Raw genomic sequence first — 4693 nt, 5'->3', positions numbered from 1 at the left:
TTGTGGCATGAATGCTATATGATAAAAAAATATATGGTATATTTAATGATACTTCTATATCAATGCATAATCGTAGCATGAATTCCATATAACAATCAAATAGGTGAAACATGCATGGTTGCAGCATGAAGGCCATGTGAAGAACAAAAATTTGAATGATATAATCCACTCATTGAAATTATGCTTATCCATAATGGATAAAAAATAAAACAAAAATAATTTAAAGTGGAAGAAATATAATTTATGACATGAATGATATATGGTAAAAACTACAAATGACCTATTCATTTGAATAATATCACCATATCAATTCACATGGACAAGTAAAATAAAATATAAATGACTGAAAGATCAACCAACTAATTTTCACATGAATGACGTATGGTGGAGAAAGTCCACTTACCAGATTGATACCATATATATATGCTGAAGAAGTTTCCATCACTTGAATGAGACAATATTATTTCTCCTTTTCTTCATATGTGTGTGTGTTGAAGTGGATTAGTTGATCACTGAAAAAGAGGTTGAATAGTGTGACACGTGAACTTACTAGGCTATTTTTTGCACAAAACATGTTTGCTTTTGATTTAGTTTCTCAAGCTTCTTGCTTGAAAATCAAAAGTTACTTAGGAGCAAGATTTTTCCTTCTTAAGTACTTAGATAAAATGATTACTTAAAGTAAAGTTTCTAAGTAAAACTTAATACTACCACTTTAGAAGCTACCTTATAAAATCACAAGTTATGTTGTCATACAGGTTTTGGTTTTTCACATTTCTAATGCAAGGTAGATGCTACTTTTGAATAATAAAACTGCTTTTTAAAAACCGTTTGATAAAATATCATAGTAAAGCTTTTGTAAACAAGGTTTCTCCAAAACTAAAGATGAACATGCAACAATGGAAAGTAAATGAGAAACAATGAAGAAGGATACAATACACAAAGAAATTCACATTGGTTCAACCTAACCAGGGCGTGTAATACCTACACCTGTGGGCTTTCTCCACTAAGACCAAGCTCACAGTTGTGGTATTCTTTCTTTTGAAGCCTGCATAGGCTCCCACATCCAGTATTCTAAACCTCTACAGGTTACACTCGCTATTTATTTGCTTGTCTATGTAGGTAACATCCAAACAAGTATTCTAAATCTTTGTAAGTTTGACTTAGTAACCTCTAAGCCTCTATAGAGTCTTCTAACTATTTTGCTGAAAAGTCTCTTCAGACTCTACCCAAGTATTTTCTTTTTTTAAGTTCGTCCACGATTCACAACTTAAGTAACATCTGCTACTAGACTCACATAACACTTGGTGTGTTTATTATGAACTTTAGAAGTAGTAATCCCTTAATTACTCTTCTAAGCCCTTCTCTCTAACCTATGGAGATGGACACTACACCTTTTGGGTACCTTCTATTAAGGTTTTTGGTATGAAGGTGTTTATAGATAGTCCTATGAATTTGGCTATTTGGCTCCATCCAAAGTGTTTTTGGCTAAAGAAAATTCTTCTGGTCGAAGTATATCTATAAAATTCTTGTCAGGTTTTATTTGAAAACAAATTCTTATCAATTTTAATTCCTAGAAAATTAGAATTTTTGCTTTTAGACCTCAATATTAACCTTATATTAATTCCTATAATATTTGGTCAATGAGTTCATTCCTTAAATATTTTAATTATTTTAGTGTCTAAAATATGAATATAATCAAACATGTTACTAGCATCAAAATAAATATAGTCAATATTATTACACAAATTAAAATTAAGGAATTTCAATAATAAAAACTGAACATTTTTATAAAACTTAAAATAGAAAAAACTACACTATAAAACCTAAAACATACTTAATTTTAAATAATGATTATTTTTGTCGCTAAATATATAAATTGGTAACGGTTTAATTCTTGAAAAAATAAAATTTTGATGACAGTTTAATTCTTAAAAAAATAAAATTTTAATTTAATCATGTGTAAAAATTATAATAATTATATCCTATCTATTAAATTTTATAATTTAATATCAAATTAATTTTTAAAAAATATAATTTAATTTAAAAATGGTTCTTCAAAACAACAACCTATTGCCTAAAACCCCTGCTGACAGAGAAGGTGCCTTTCCGATGAAATAATCGAATCAGCGCCACCCACCTCTGGTTTTACCATCACTGTTTAGCTCAAACGTGAAAGCGGAGGCAAGTTTCTATCCTTGGAATTGCTCCTTCTACTTTTCCAATGCTTCCATTTATGTGCTCTGGGTAATGCTTTTTTGTTGACATGAACCCTAATTTCAATAAGTGAAGCAGGATTTCAGTTCCTTGGTGTTTGTTTCAAGTTTTCTATATCGTGCTATTATTGTTGCTGATTCCCGTTGCATATGTTGTGCATCGTCTCTAGGAAATAGACACTTTTCCTATAGAGAACAATGTGAAGAAGACCTTACCAGGTATATGGACATTCTCACTGTGAAACTTGGCAAAGGAAGCAGTGAGGAAGAAACCCTTCACACCCTTTTCAATGATCAAGCTTGTGATTCTATATCCGTCTCCCAAGACCTTGTTCACCGGTTGCTCTGGCGATACAAGGATGATTGGAAGTCTGCATTGGGGGTATTCAGATGGGCCAGTTCGCGATCGAGCTTTAGACATTCGCGGAGTCGTAGTAGACATATTGGGTAGAATGAAGGTTATGGAAAAGTTGAGGGATTTGTGCGCGAGGGCGGTCTTGTCACTATGAATACTGTTGCTAAGACAATGAGATGGTTTGTTTGGACAGGATAGTGGGTAGATGCTGTGAGGATATTTGATGACTTGCAAGCTCTTGGGTTGGAGAAAAACACGAAATCCATGAACTTGTTGCTTGCTACCCTGTGCAAAGAGAAATTTGTGGAGCAAGCCTGCAAAATTTTCTTGGAGTTGCAGCAGCATATTGCTCCAAATGCTCACACGTTTAACATATTCATTCGTGGATGGTGCAAAATCTGCCATGTGGACAAGGCACATTGGACGATCCAAGAGATGAAAGGATCCGGTTTTCACCCTTGTGTTATAAGTTATTCCACCATCATTCAGTGTTACTGTCAAGAAGGGAATTTCAGCAGGGTGTATGAGCTTCTTGATGACATGCAGGCCCAAGGGTGCTCTGCAAATGTGATAACTTATACTACTATCATGTGGGCACTAGGAAAGGCTGAAAAGTTTGTGGAAGCTTTGAAAGTACCCAAGAGAATGAGGTCTTCTGGATGTAGGCCTGATACACTTTTCTTCAATTCATTGATACATAAATTGGGGAGAGCAGGTAGATTAGATGATGTTGCCTATGTATTCAAGGTGAAAATGCCTAAGGCTGGTGTTTCCCCAAATACATCTACCTATAATTCATTGATTTCTATGTTTTGTTATCATGCACAAGAAAAGAGAGCTACAGAAAGGAAGGAGATGGAAAATTTAGGCTATTGTAAGCCTGATGCTCAGACTTATAACCCATTGATCAAGTCTTGCTTTAGAAGTGAAAAAATAGATGGTGTGTTGAATGAGATATTAAATGACATGATTAATAAACAGCATCTCAGTCTAGATCTTTCAACCCATACACTGCTAATTCACTGGCTTTGTAGGGTAGATGCAATTGGGCGTTCTCTCTATTTGAGGAGATGATTGATCAAGATATAATACCTAGATACAGAACTTGCCTCTTGCTATTGGATGAAGTCAAGTAGAAAAATATGTACCAAGCTGCTGAGAAAATTGAGGACCTTATGAAAACATTGTAAATGCATGTGTCTCTTATTTATGTGCCCACACTGCCTTGTTGCACATTATTTTAAACCATTTGATACAAAACCATGACAACAGTAGAAGTGAATGGCGTGGAAATTTTTAGAATAGTATGCCAAGGCTTGAGTGCACAGACATTTCTTATTTGCTAAGCCTTTTAGTTGCTACCCTTTGATTAATGCAAGTTTTCGAGTTCCATGTTCATCTTCGCTCCCATATTGTGCAACATAGCCTCCTCCACTTCTCAAAACACTTTGATTTCTCTTTATTTTGGCCATACTATCCTTGCATTGCTAAAAAAATTTCTTCTTTGCAGGCATGACTGGTTTTAGAAAAGATGAACATAGATAACTCTGACATAGGATGCATTCCCTTTACAAATGAAGAATTTGCTAATTGCTACCATTTTGAAGAATTTTAGAAGATGAAGAAGGATAGGAGCGGGGAGATGGTAAAGTATAAGAGCTAAATGAAGAATGAGGGAGTTCTATTTTTCATCTGTTTTGAATTGTGTTTCATGTTGTTTTATTATTCTTTGTTAGATGGTGTACCTATTTATACTTCGTGTTTTATTTTTGTGTTCATCTTGTTAGAACATCTGTTTTGCATTGAGTTTCTTGTTGTTATATTATTCTTTGTTAGATGGTGTACCTATTTAGACTTCGTGTTTTGTCTTTGTGTTCATCTTGTTAGAACTTCTTTTATATCATTTTCTATCTTTTCAAACTGTGTTGGGTTTTGATTGTTGCTTAACTTCCATGGTTTTTGTCTTTTTGGTGGGTATTTTGTTTTAGTTGAAGTGGTTGGGATCCCCTTTTTTTGCTGAATTTTGTTAGAAATGAATAGTCCTTACTCTCAGTCACTTTGAGCTGTGAAATTTCATGTTACATTTATTATTGGAAGTGTTTGTTTTTAATTGTGATGGTAGTGT

The 4693-nt window shown here is 33.8% G+C and overlaps 1 pseudogene; it reads left to right on the top strand.

Moving 5' to 3' along the window:
- The first annotated feature begins 2046 nt into the window (after window positions 1–2046).
- Window positions 2047–4403, top strand: LOC114398740 (annotated as a pseudogene).
- The last annotated feature ends 290 nt before the right edge of the window (window positions 4404–4693 follow it).

This window comes from Glycine soja, chromosome 19, assembly GCF_004193775.1.
Source record: "Glycine soja cultivar W05 chromosome 19, ASM419377v2, whole genome shotgun sequence".
NCBI classification, from domain to species: Eukaryota; Viridiplantae; Streptophyta; class Magnoliopsida; order Fabales; family Fabaceae; genus Glycine; species Glycine soja.
The sequence above is the reverse complement of the archived record's forward strand: the minus strand, read 5'-3'. Positions and strand labels throughout refer to the sequence as shown.